The sequence below is a fragment of the Rhinolophus sinicus genome, linkage group LG07 (assembly GCF_036562045.2).
Source record: "Rhinolophus sinicus isolate RSC01 linkage group LG07, ASM3656204v1, whole genome shotgun sequence".
In the NCBI taxonomy this organism is placed as follows: domain Eukaryota; kingdom Metazoa; phylum Chordata; class Mammalia; order Chiroptera; family Rhinolophidae; genus Rhinolophus; species Rhinolophus sinicus.
Window position 1 is genome coordinate 126,807,761 of NC_133757.1, and position 15,117 is coordinate 126,822,877.

The 15,117-nt window shown below is 38.8% G+C and overlaps 1 long non-coding RNA gene across 1 annotated transcript in view; it reads right to left on the bottom strand.

The window, feature by feature from the left end:
* The window catches only part of LOC141572839 (uncharacterized), a 173,729-nt gene that overhangs the window by 133,473 nt on the left and 25,139 nt on the right, over nucleotides 1-15,117 (bottom strand). The gene's annotated exons all lie outside the window — the stretch shown is intronic.

The window sequence follows — 15,117 nt, forward strand, 5'->3', positions numbered from 1 at the left end:
CCCTTCCTCAATAACCCGCTGAGGTTTTAACAATACTACATGCATGGTTCTGGCAGAGTAAATGTCAACTAAGAACTAGCTATTCGTACATTCCTGTAATGTCGGTTATCGTGCCGTGGGATTCTAAGGTGACGTGATGGTTTCTGGCCTGTCTGCAGGATGTTATGACTTGTATGCTGTTGTTCAACTGTTCTGTTTCTATACCATGTGTAAATGTTTGGGGGAGTACATCTGAAATATAAGGACCCTCAAAAACACACTTCACACAGGTGTGTGCTGTTAGGGCACAGCCCCCAAACAAGTGAAATATGGAAAAGAAATGGCAAGCCCAATGGCCCGGGCCAGCAAGGGCTCTGCACTTTGGCGATGACGCGCTGTTAGCAGCTACGTGCACCCAGAGTCAGTGCTGTGGTTTAAACCATTACCTACAGGAAAATGAGCTCAGTGAATTTACCAGGCAGGGCACCCCAGAGACACGGAACTGACTTGGATACCAGAAGGGTGAGGAAACAGGTTGTCACAGAAAAAGAACTTCAAGGGGATGTACACTGAAAGTCTTCGTCTGGTAAAAACTGTCTTACACAATGAGCCCAAACTCTGGGCAAAAGTGTTATTTCTTTCCTGCAGCTGGAGAAATGGACACAGATCTGACTCTTCTAAGAGGAAGACATTATGCCTAACCTTTTGTATCTCTTCCAGAGACACTACGACCAAGAACCTTTGGTGAAAATGTCACTAATTCCCTGAACCTTTCCGTCATGCCCAGGACACCGTGCTGACTCAGCGCGGAAGGAGAGACACAGTAATTAGTCATGAGACATATAAACGATTACATTACCAATGTGTAAATCAATTACAAATAAATTCAAAGTCCTGTGTATTCACACAAAGTTAAGTACAGTAGTACCTCAGTTTTCGAACATCTCTGTTGATGAACATTTTGGTTTATAAATGCTGTAAATCAGAAGTAAATGCTTCGATTTTCAAACACGACTCAGAAGTCAAATATGTCACATGGCTTCCGCTGAGTGCAAGGCTGAGGCCTAGCTGTCGGCTGTTTTCAAATGTTTCAGACCTCGTGGATTACGTTCGAAAACCAAGGTATCACTGTAATTGGATATCTAAAAATCCCATACATCCTGTGATGACTGCACGCTTAAGATATCAATAAATTATCCTTTGTCTTTTGTTATTTACCTTGTCTTATACATATCATTTAAACACAGTAAAGTAAATAATATTAAATAAAAGTGACACAAATTCTGGAAGAACATTAATAGTCTCAATTTAGCTCTCCTACTATCAGTGACTGGTTGGAAGTGCCTAGTATAAATTCATGTACACAGTTGAGCTCTTTACAAATTCTTTGAGGAAAAGCATTACTTCTGTACCTACACAGATAAACTAGTACTTTGCTAGTTCCAAACAAATATATGTGATAGCACCTAAAAACGTATACTGTGTAGTCACTCCTGTAGAAAATGTTTGGGAACTAATTAAAAAGTTAACTAGTGCAGCTGAATAGATTAATTTATCATGAAAAACCTTCGAAGCTCTGCATTAATGACATATTAAATTATATGATATATCCTGAAGTTTAAATGGTTCATAAGTAGATTATTACAAGGAAGAAATCCATTAATATGAATATGGGTAATAAGGTCATTACCAGAGCTGAAAAGAACTGAAATTACATGATTGAAGCACTCATTAATACACGAAATAGTATAATATTGAAGAGATTATGGAACATTTCTGAAAGGTACATTTCATTTTAAGGAAATATCATATGAGGAAATCTAGTAACTTTAGGCAATTCTCTAAAAATGGTTGAGATACCAAGATTAAATAGCACAGGTTTCTCCCCACAGAAAATAATTTACATCCCACTCTTCTATTCGAGTTAACGTGAGAGAAAACACAGTCCTGTGGACAGACCAGTGACCTGGAAGTCAGGTAGGAGAACGCGAGCGCTCGACACCCAGGCCCACCTCCGCCACCTGTCCCACGCTGCTCACCCTCCACGCTGAGCTTGTGATGCATGGCGAGCATATGCATATTCTAGGTACTTGGAAGCTTTCAAAATGATACCGGGTGCATAGGAGAACGGGCCTGGAGTTTTCAACAGCAGCAGCCAGAACTGCCGTTTTACATGACATTACTCGCAGGTAGCAATCAACCATCACTAACATTTGGAAAGAACAGTGATTATAAAATAATGCATGGCACTGTGAAATTAATCTACAAACACAAGTTGAATTTGTCAGGGCTCTCCAGAGAAAGAGAATCAATATGATGTGGGTATAAATAAAGATTTATTTTAAGGAACTGACTCCCTGATTATGGAAGCTGGAAAGACCAAAATCTGCCATTTGGGTCAAAGGCCATAAAGCTGGAGATTTGGGATTGGAGCCGTGTTGCAGCTCAACCTGAGGTCCTTGCCGGCAGGACTCCCTCATGCTCATGCCCGGGGAGGCGGTCCTTTGGTGTAATCAGGACTCAGCAGACGCCATGAGACCCACGCATAGGGAGGGCACTACTCAGCTTTACCGCAGCGTCCACAGATTTACATATTTCAATATCAAACTCCACCAAAAATACCTTCACACAGACATCTAAAATACTGTTTGACCACATATCTGAGCACTGTGGCCCAGCCAAGTTGACACAAAAGAGTAACTGTCACATAAGTTAAATGTGATTATTATGAATCCAACATACTAATTCTCCATTTTAATCAAACAGTTGTCTTGAAATTAATAAAAAGGAAAGCAGTGACCACGTAAAGAGTTGGAGGATCCCAGAGGAAGTTTAGTCCTTTTTCCTCATCAGTTTAAAGTTCATAGAAAGGCCTTCAAATATGTACAATATCTCCGCTTTTTCCAAGTTTTCACTTAAAAAAAAAAAAAGAACTATGTTAAGAAATGTTTGTTATTTCACTTTTAAATATAGTGACATGAAATAGCATACTGGGTTGTCCTGTTGGCAAATCCCCACAATGGGCAGATGGTTTTTCACCATCTGTCACAGGAAGTACCAGGCCGGTGACTGGTACACATGCCCTGTCTGTGAGGGAGTATTTCTGCCACTTGGCCACAACACATCCCAAATCCTGTCAGCATCTAGGACATCTGCCTGGAGCAACACGTCAACACCTGTATTTTTGCAGGAAGATACATTCCATCTCATGCCTTCCCAAAGGCTAAGTCACGTGAACGGAAAGTGGATTTCTAATGTGACTTCCAGGGGTTACTCTCTACATGGATTAATTTTGCAGAAAACGTGAAATCACATTCAGTACTATTTTGCTTTCCTAGCATATCTTCCTAACAATTAACTTGGAAAGAGTAATTGCTCTTTGAAATAGCTTGTAAATGCAGAACCAGTGCACCAGCATGGTTATCTATCTAAATATTATGTTACGGATAGAAGAAATTAAGTAAATCATGAAATTTCATAATTTAAACGTTGAAAAAGATGCACATTATCTCGTGCTTATTCTAAAGAGAAATACAGTGCATTACGCTTAATGAATTATTTTCTTTGATAAATGCTTATTTGTGCAAGTTTTACAACTCAGCAAATTGAATTCATTTAAGCAATATACTGAGGATCTTTGTTTTGTTTTGACATAGTGCTCTCCTCTAGGTTGAATACTGGCATGTGAACATTCAGTTGTTTTGTTTTTATTCTCCCTTCTGTATCTGTCTTCCCTGAGTACTGACCAGTGAATCAGTGGGAAGGGGCATGCGATCCAGTGCTAGAAACAGAGGGAGTGGCTGGCTAAGCAGTGACTACAAACATTATTCACTCACTCTTCTATCTGTTCCTCATGAATTCTGGATGATTTTTCGATAACTCCTGTTTTCTTTGCTAGTTTCTCAGGGTCACAGAATTGGCTGCTTGACATCTGGCGTGCAGCAGAGGCCACTCTCTATGCTCTAATCCATGTTCCTCACAGAAGGGAATCTACCCCCTAAAGCTCTTAGAAAATTTGCAATGACTTTTTAATGTGAGAATTGTTGAAAACTTGATGTAGCATGGGAAATCACCCTTTAATAAGTTCTAGTGCATGCTGTTTAAACAGTTTTCATAATCTCCTAACCTTAGCCTGCTTCTGCTTTTGTACAGATTCTGTTCATATTCCAATAACAGAATTCCAGACACATGAGAGGAAGCCCATATGCTAGCTCATGCATACCTTTCACGGTCTGAACTGCTGGATACTAGAAAAAATAACCTCAGGCACAAGTGAATGCTAGGATCAAATAATTCAGGTATAATTACACTAAATTATACCTTTCTCTGAAACAAGGTGAAGTATTGCTCTTGACACATATACAAACGGTGCCAAAAAATATATATACACATTTTAAGAAAGGAAAAAACTGTATTACAATTACGCTGATGGGAACCACTTGTAATTACAGCACCTCTTGTAATTGCAGAAGTCAAATGTGACTTACATTCATCTTTTGTCATTGGTATATATTGAGTACTACAAGTTTGATACAGTTGTTTTCGTTTCTTAAAATGTGCATACATTTTTTTTTTGGCACCCTCTGTGTGTGTGTGTGTGTGTGTGTGTGTGTGTGTGTGTGTGTCTGTGCAGCATTTGGACCATCATGTGGAAATAATGTTACATTAATGACAGTGCAGTGGGTTGTATTATTGTCCCCACGTATTCACTCATATTTTCTACCACAGACTGAGCTTTCCATCTGTCATCATGGGACACAGCTCCCTCCAGTGAAGAGCAGCCCCCCCTTGTGCATTAATGGGGTCCTGGCCATGTGACTCAAGTGACCAGCGGCCGGTGAGCAGAGGTGACACTGACAGCAGCTCTTAGAGCCAGGCATGCTGCAGTGTGTTGTCGGGCTTTTCCACCTCCTTCCACTTATAACTGCTCCTGCTCTAGTCACGTGATCTGAGGAAGGAGACGCATGGCTCAGCTGAACACAGCAGAAGGGACCTCTACCTTATTCTTGCTGCCAAGAGTTGTCATAAGTTGAAAATGTCACTATTTTTGTAAAGGCCCTGAAATGTTTGAGGTTTTGTTAATTGTCCTTCCCTAGGGAAGATTACAAATGCACTTAACTCTTTTATAGTCCAAATGCCTTACAAGGACCATGACCATTTCTCGTACGCAGCAGTAGGCCGTAATCCACCAACAGTAGGATACTGCTGGGATTTTTTTTACCATTTATTCATAAATATTTTCCAAAATGAAAATAGGTTTACCAAATGGTTATCTGAATAAAGGGCAAAATCAACTGGAATATTAGTATTGATACACAGGCTTAGAAGCATTGCAGATCCATTTAAATGCTTAAAGCTAGAATCATAGAGATGTGCTATGTCTGAAACAAAAGCCATAAAGAGACACAACCTCCCCTAAACGTCTCACCTGTGCTCAGGGTGGCTCCAGAGGACACCTGCCAGCTTCACACTACCCACCTCTGTCCTGCAGCCACACTAACTCTGTGGCCTTGCCCAGGCCAAGCCCTATCATTTTAAGAACTTTCACATGAAATGCCCTTTTCTTGAGGGGGGAAAAAATACAGATCAATTCCATTCATTTTTTAATTTGTGACCATCCAAACATTGGAGGAATTTTGTTTTGGTGGATTTCAGCTTCCTGTTATTTTATTTGCCTTCATGTTGAAGGCATATTTATGGTTTACTAGCACTAATTAAATCTGTATTGTACATGGTCACATCTTCTTGTGTGATGTAGTCATATGTAACTTAGTTATATGTAACTTAGTCATATGTAACTCATAGAATCAAAATGATCAGTAAATAAATTAATACAGTACTTAGCCACGTTAGGCCATCAGTAAGAAGGTTAAAATTAAATTCAGTAAATGAAACCGATTGTTAATTCTCTTTAGATGTTATAATGATATATATGTGGTCGTGTGTGTGTGTGTGTGTGTGTGTGTGTGTGTGTGTTGGTTTGTTTTTAAAGGGAACTTCGGGATTCTTTTTAGTTCTTACACTTAGCAGCACATGAATCCCTAGCTTCCTGCCGAAACACCAATTCTGGGGCCTCATCCATGTTATTATGTTTTAGTAGAACTGGGATGAGCTTCAAGAATTTGCATTTCTTGCAAGCCCGCGGTCGATGCTAATGCAACTGGTTCAAGAACGCCAAAGTCTCTCAAGTTCAAAACTGTTGTTGTTGTTTTTTTTTAAATATATTTACTGTAGAAAAAAAGAGGCCTAAAAAGGGCTAATATGTCTGAATTACATTCTTTGCAAACTACAAACTAAATCTCCTAATAGAAAATGTTATGCTTTATCCTCCATGCAGTTCTAACGCCTGTACTAGTTAGTGATCTCTACAGTCAGTGTAATCCCTACCAGAATTCCAATGGCATCTTTCACAGAATAGTAAAAAACAACAACAATCTGAACATTTATATGGAATCACAAAAGATCCAGAACAGCCAAAGCAGTCTTGGGAAAGAAGAACAATGCTGACTCCTCAACACTTCCTGATTTCACACTGTATCACAAAGCTCTCATCATCAAAATAGCACGGCACTGGCCCAGAGACTGACACAAAGGTGAGTGGGACAGGTCAGTCCAGACCTAAACTCACATGTATATGGTCAGTGAATTTAGGACAAAAGAGCCAAAGTGTACAATGCGGAAAGGAGTCTCTTCAATAAGTGATGCTGGGAAAACTGAAGAGCCACATGCAGAAAAATGAAGCAGGACCCCTACCCTACACGTCCACAAAAATGAAGTCAAAATCAATTAGAGACTTGAGCAGATGACGTGAAACCATAAACCTCCTAGAAGGAAACGTGGCAGGGTGAGCTCCGTCACACTGGTCTTGGCAATGATTTTTTTGGAATTGACACCAAGATCAAAGGCAACAAAGGCAAAAATAAACAAGTGGGACGACACCTCAAGTGTCAGGTATGTGTTCTCCTTCATCCCATTAACCATGCACGAGACCCGCAGGTATGTTTGTGAGGCTGGTTTCCTCCTTTCTTCTTTTTATCTCCTCTCAGAGACTGCCAGGTTATTGACTGTGACTTCTCTAATAAAGATCAAAGTGTCCCCAGACTCTCCACATTCTAATGTATTTGTACCATCTTCCTGACACACACAAGCGGGTACACATGTATCCATATGTGTGTCCATATCCATATCACATATACATATACATACACATACATATACATATACACATACATACATATACACATACATGCATACATATATATGTATATATATGTATATATACATACATATGTGTATATATATATATATCAAGTTTTCACCAATAAAGAACTGTAGTTTTTGAAATTGGCCAGGAGGTGCTTGATTTGTTCTGCAGGCCCTGTCATAAAAGGTTTCCCTCCTCTGGTTCAAGTTTCCCTTGATTGATTTCATATAACCCTTGATGTACTTCTTGTCAGCTTCTTTTGTGAAGCTGGTTTCCTGCAAATGACGATTCATGACAATGTGTGCACCAGTGAGTACCGTGCTTTTGGTACCGTCGCCCTCGGGGCCTTCAGCAGAGGCATTTCCACCAATGCCACCCTCTGTCTTACTGACCATCTTCCCCTCCACCTCCGGGCACAGCCTGTCCTGATATCCCGGGTCTTGTAGATGCTGGGAAACATGTCATGGCTGACGAGGTCCCAGAAGAAGATCACGATGGAGGCTGGAAGGAGACCAGTGTGGTGCTGGCTTAGCAGGGCTGTGGGAAGGGGGCAGCGGGTGGAAAAGCCATATATACATATTCTGTGTTATCAGTAACACTGTCACCTCCAAGATCATTATTTAAACACTTAACTATTGACCACCTTCTTCCATTTTTCAAAATTACTCATTCTAGTATTGTCACTTAGATATTGTTCTACAACTACTTTAGGTCATCACATTTATTGATACTGTCACATTTTACACTTCACCATAACACCTATCATTACCTCTCTGATATTTCTGCCCCAAATACCTGAGTCTAATCGTGATGAAACATCAGACAAGCAGAAATTGAGGGGCAACCCACAATATATCAACGGCATCAAAACCATGGAAAGACTGAGGAACTATTAGAATAAATGAGATTAAAGAAAAATGGTTAAATGCTATGTAAAATCCTGGATTGAATTCAGGGCCAAATTTTTGTTGCTTTTGCTATAAGTGACAGCAGTGGATCATAGGCAAAATTTGAATAAGGTCATTAAATTAGATATCATTATTGTATCAATGCTCATTTCCTAATTTGTACAATTGCATTGTGGTTAAAAGAACTTTATATTTCCCATATCTTATCCATAATGAAGAAAAAGTGTAAATATTTTGTAACAGACTTGGAATGCTTTAATATCAGAAACCTCAAAAACTTGTTTGCTGCAGTGTGGTCACTATCCTGATTCTGCCCAAGAAGGACACATACAGAAATCACCATTATAAATTCCCTGTGGTTCATTTCAAAGCAATTTACTGAACATTCCAAACATATGGTTGTAAATATGCATATTTTGTATAGAAAATTGCTTGAAACATTTCCATGTTCTTTGAATAACCATTATGTTTATATGCATACACCAGGAAAGGTCTAATTGCTATGTGCATGGACTATTTACAGCTAAGTGGGCTATGAAGAAATGAGAACCCATAAACATGCTGTTGGGTACAAACCAGTCTGTCTGGCTCATTTCAATTGGGGAGAATATAGAAACACAGTCATATAAACGTTTCTCCCAAATAAGAACAAAGGTTATAGAAGTAATCTGTCAACTAAATGCTTTAATAAACTTTTCTACTGAGTGTTTCATTGTCTCAGAAAACTGGGTTTCCTGTTTCCAATAGGTCTATCACTGCAAAGGTATATATGCATTTTTTAAATCACCAGGAGGTCTTTGATTCTGTAGAACACACTTGTCGTCACTTTACCTGATGCTGTTGGAGTAATGAAACATCTAACACTTGGCGGCCACCAGCGAGTGACACTGGTGTTGTTTAGATGGCGGATTAGATCTTTCGTCTCACACAAACACTTGTTAGCTTCCAAGTAGGTGAAACCTCAGAGCCGTCATAGTTCTTGGAATACACGACACTTAGTTCTCTGAAATGTAATAGTAAACTTCCTGAGGTGAAATTAAATAAAACTCTTCCATTCACATGCCTCAAGATTCTCTGCTTTTCAACTCTGCTACTCCAAAAACATACCCCTTAAGAAATGTATTCGCATGTAGACATTAAAGGATTTGATTTGTTCAGCCAACGTTATATGTATAACTTCCTCTTATAGCATATATTTGTGGATTCTTGTGGATCATTTATATCCCTTCTAAATCACTCAATATGAGTTCTAAATTATGCATACTTTAAGTTGCTCTTTATGTCATATATGTTTTAGTTTTTAAATCCTCACGAATCTTCTCATTGCAAACGAATATTGAAAATTCATTTTAGTCATGCTGTTGTATACATATCCTCAGAGATATGCGTCAGTTGTCATATCACCGTCTGTATTCTGTAACGTGTCCAGAAGCATCTTAGTTGGGAAAACTGAAATCATAAACTCAGAGCGTGTGGAAACATAAAGTCTCTAGCATCAAACACGCCCACATTGTAGTTGTTACTGGAAGCCGCTAGAGAGGTCTAAGGAGGGACTGCTCTACTCTGAATTCAGTATTAAATAAAACACTTGCGCCTTTGTGTAGAATAAACTACAGGAGATGAGAACACAGGGCTAGAAAGGGAACTAACAGACATATGTAGGTCAGGGATGCTGGACTAGGGTAGTGATTTTGAAGGTGGGCTGAAATGAATGGAGGTAGGCTGTGTTTTGGAAGTAGATCAAGTAGGATTTATGGACTAGATGTTGAGTGTGAGAGAAAGAGTCAGAAGTTAGTTTATTATTTTGCCCTGAGAAACAGAGTGCTATTTACAAGTCTAAAACACACTGGAAAAGAGCAATTGAGGTGAGAATAAATGGCTTAGATTTTGACGTATCTTTGATATGTTTATAACATCCAGATGAAGTTGTTAAGTACACGTTTGTGTATAAGAATATAAGGTACAGGACAGAGATACAGCAATAAAGTACACATTTTGAATAGAACACGTAATTTCAACAGCACTAGTTGACATCACTTAACAAGACAGGAATGTGTGCACACCGAGATTTAGATGTCTGCATGTTAACTCATCTGCATGTTAACTCATCTGCACGTTAACTCATCTGCACGTTAACTCATCTGCACGTTAACTCATCTGCACGTTAACTCATCTGCACGTTAACTCATCTGCACGTTAACTCATCTGCATGTTAACTCATTTTCAGAAATCGCCATCACATGTGATGCCACAAAAGCTTCTATTTACAATGGATCACTGGATGATTTTAATTATCTTAAGTATAAAAACTTAGAAAATAAATCTCCATAGAAAAATTGCTTCCGTTTGGAGATTAGCCATAAGAAGAAATATATAATGGATGGTTTGCAAACCTGTTCCTTCTTGCTTTCCTTAGAAGCATTATTCACTATTTCAGCAGCTCAGGATTGGCTTGGTTGTGTGTCTGTGTGTGGTGTGTGTGTGTATGTGGTGTGGTATGTGTGTGTGTGGTATGTGTATGTATCTGTGTGTGTGTGGTGTGTGTGTCTGTGTGCCTCTGTGTGTGTGTGTGCGCGCGCGTGTGCACACGCACGGCTTTCTCCTAGGGTCCAAACTCCATGTAGATGTTTCTTTTTAGTATTTCTCCAGGCATCCTCTCTTTCCATTATTATCAGACACAAAGCTTTTCACCTGGACTAATGTAGACATTGCAATGTGTGGTCATTTCACATTTTCTGTCTTCCCTAATCTACTCTAAAATCAGCATCCAATTTAAATTCCTAAAAAAATTCTAATGAAAAGATGCTTCTGAATTAAAATTATAACACAAGCTAACAAAAAAAAAATCTCTAAATCTCCCCACGTTTCCTTAATAATTAAGTACATTTATCGCACTCTCACAACTGATGCTTCCCTCTCAAATTCTGACCATGCATTCAATATTTGCTTCCAAGGACTTTTTTATTTTCAGAATGGTTTCTTGAACACCCATATTATTATGCTTGCAATAATAGTATTGATAATGGCTAATCTATTTTTGAGAGAGAGCTTTCTAGGTACCAGGCATCCTCTAATGATTCTCCATAAAGATTATGAAGCAAAATTAGGATAACTTTCATAATATTAATGTTCTACAGCTAATAAGGGACAACAGAGGTCAGGCAGTCAGGTTCACAAACCCGTCCTAGAAAAAGTGCTACCCACCTCATTGATGAGTATCACTACAGTCACCTTCCAAGTACTGCCCTTGGGAAGCTCTGCACTGATGCCAGTGCCTAGTCCACCCTTCCAAGGAATTCTGGAATGGCCATCAAAGCTGTCATCGTATTAACCTTGATGTCCTGAATGTCATCAAAATGTCTTCCTTTCACTATTTCCTTTATCTTCAGGTAAAGAAAGAAGTCACTGGGGGCCAGATCAGGTGAGTAGGGAGGGTGTTCCAATACAGTTACTTATTTACTGGCTAAAAACTCCCTCACAGACAGTGCCCTGTGAGCTGGTGCATTATCGTGATGCAAGAGCCATGAATTCTTGGTGAAAAGTTCAGGTTGTCTTAACTTTTTCATGCAGCTTTTTCAACACTTCCAAATAGTAAACTTGGTTAACTGTTTTTTCCAGTTGGTACAAATTCATAGTGAATAATCCCTCTGATATCAAAAAAGTTTAGCAACATCATTGCAACAAGTTCACGAACTTAATTGTCAGACCTGTATCTTATTTGTAGTATTTTATTTACATGGATTCATGTCTGTATTTCCCCCTCCCTCCATGTGATAGTTAGGCGAGGAGAGACTGCCCATCTTCAAATCCCACACATCTGGATAGTTACCGACTTGATTCGACTAACACAGCTGTGTAAATAACTTGAATACAGGTGAGATAGAACCTCATGTTTACATGTTTACATCAACACTAATAATTGGAATTAATTGTGTTAATTAAACACTACTCTGTAATGCAAAAGAGTATTTCTACCAGTGTCAGCTGATTATCTTGATTTTGTTCTTTACAGCAAAATTTCCATTAAAATCTGAATTTTCCAAAATGCATTTATTTTAACACATATGAATTCATGTTCTACTTAATCACAATAATCGTGAATATATAAGCATGCCAACAAACATATACAATAATATACTGAATTGTTATTATAATAATGAGCAAAGTAATTAACTCTATTCAACCAATTACTAAATCACAACATAGACATTTAACCAAAATGATTCCTTTGCTGAGAATCATGATGAATAATATTTCACTTCACTCTTTAAACCAGTCATTCTTGAGGAAAGGGTGAAAATTACATATCACCTGTGTACCTGCAGTGATGATAGTACACAATTCCGAATTAAAGACTCAGACCAACCATTACTTTTGTCTGCTTTGACCTGAATATATTACATAAAACAGCCCCGGCAGCGATGGGGACACAGCCCGCAGTCACATCAGAGGCATCCAGACAAGAAGGAACACTTTATTGAGGAGGCCTTTTACGTGTTCCTTTAGAATGCTCTCGGAATTTGAGTATAAAGGATCTGAACTTGAAGATACCACGGGAAGGCATTAAGTCTGCCGTCAGTTCCAAAACAGCCTGATTTCCTGGATTCCCAGCTTTTTCCTCAGATTTAGCTGGTGACAAAAATGTCACCTGTGGCATTCCACAAGGAGGGCAGACTAGAATATACTGTCAGGAGTTTCCAGAAACGATGTGCCTGTCTGAGGGCATCCAGTTCTCTACACTTCACAGCTCCTGTCTCTTCCTCTCCCGGGCCATCCCCAGCGCCGTATCATCTGGTTCACACGTTTAAAATGACACGTCTCTAACGCTGCAGTTTCTTATCTCCCGTAATCATAAAGCGGCATGGCACCCGCGGCTTTAGTACGACAGTCACTTCCTGGCAACTCTACACACATGACTCCCTCTCACCAATAAAAATTTTGGGGGAGTCAGCTGGGCAATTTTTATATACCAATTTCCTTTTGGAAATTATGTCAGTATATTACACATGATGGGATGTTTTACAGCAAATACAGTTTTTGCTTTTCAATAAACTAGCATTTAGGGCATTTTGACTCTATAATCCTTATATTTCTTGCAGTACACAAATTAACATCCTGTAAAACAATGTTCTGTTAAACGAAAGTTGCCCCCGTAACTCTAATCTTTTGTTAAAAGAATGTTAGATGTTTTTTGTAGGTCCACACCTCCCAGAATAAAAGCTGTACTTCTGAGCTGCAATTCCTCATGAGTTCGGCTATGTCCTAATTTCTATCTACTGCTGGGGAAAATCACGTAAGTAGTTAAAATTGATACTTATGTGTTCGTGGTTAGCTCATAACACAATAAATTTTTGAAACTATTACTAATTTTAAAACGGTTTGTAAAAGACAATATTTATACTTATTTTGTTCATGTGATATTTTTCATAAATTTGACTCCACTTTTTTATATCTAGGATGTATGATTTTTGTAGAAGTTCAATGCATTAGGAATGTTTGTGTGATTTATGAGAATATTTTTCTACATTTTACCAACAGACTACAACCTGCAATTTTCTTTCTAACTTGAAATGTGTCTTCATGGTTCAACATAAGACCAGTATTTGGAACTATCTTATTCAGGTAAAATTTTGACATAATTTATTAATTCAAATACATTAATTACTTACATTTTCTGTCTTCTTATTAGTTTTTATTTGTCTAATACAGATTAATAATTGCCCGTAAGATACAAATAGTTTCACTTGTCTTTTTCCCTTGTTCCAGCTTCCTTCTCGCCCCTCCCTCCACTGCTTTTCCCTCCCGCCTGCCCTTCTTTGCTAAGCACGTCACTTAGTACATCTTCATCCATTACATACATGAATGTCTCCTAACGTCCACATGATAGACAGACAAAGAGTGAAAACCAGACAATAAAAATTCTGCCTTCAATCTTACATTCTAGAGAGAGTTGTTGGGAACGGTGATTGAGACAATAAACTAAGAGACAGAATGTTTTCCAACTGCAGAAAGTACCACAGGGAAAACCAAGCAGTGAGAGGAAATAAGGCATGATAGGCGGGTGCAGGAGGCCTTGGGAATTAAAATAAAGGATTCAGGGAAAGCGCCACTGAAACAGTGGCTTTTGAGGAAAGAAAGCAGTGGAAGGAACAAGGACCTCGGGAAAGCATGTTTGAAGAAAGAACAAGACTCATCACTTCATTCCTAATTAAAGAAACTGTCTTACAACAGAGATTCACAGTTATTTTTCTCACTCAAATATAGTTATTGAGGCTTTTTAAAATTGTATATTGAGGTAAAAACATGAATTAAACGTGTTTTCTAGAAAAATAAGAATTGCATCTTTCTTTACTTATTGTTGATTCGAAACATGGAAATAAAGGGAATGCTGCCTGCTCTCGTCTGCTTCTGCTCTTCTCTGGCCTCTGACAACCTAGTTCAATGAAGTCCTGTCAAATGACCTTCCCCAAATCCGGTTTTAACCTGTGTCATCAACATGCAGCGCCAGTGTAAACCCGTTTCCTTGGCTAGAATTTAGGAGTCCAGTTAGTCAAGACTACAAGATACCTTCCTTCCCCGCCCCCCAGCCCCAGCGACTTCCTGGTGGTATCTGCATAATGCCACTGACTGCTACTTGTTTTCCTATCTGACTTCTTAGCTAGAAGTTGTAAACATCACAAACTAAGCATTTTCGTATCCAACATTTATATAATCTCACTGGATGTTGAAATGCTACCAAAACAATATGACACCTGGAGTTACATGCTAGATGAAAGTACACGTTAATTACCTGATCAATTGACTGATTGGTCAATAAGTGAATGAGATTAAGAGGGAAATGCATCAAGAATAAGGTTGCTTCTGGAGTAGGTCATGGTAGGGAGGGGGCATGGGCAAACAGTCTTAACTATGGACATTACATTGTGGGTAAGAAGGATAACACAAATGTGGGTACTGAGCAAAAGTTAGCATCTGACCACAATGACAGATGATGTTAAAGTATTAAACAGTATGTTTAATTTATTA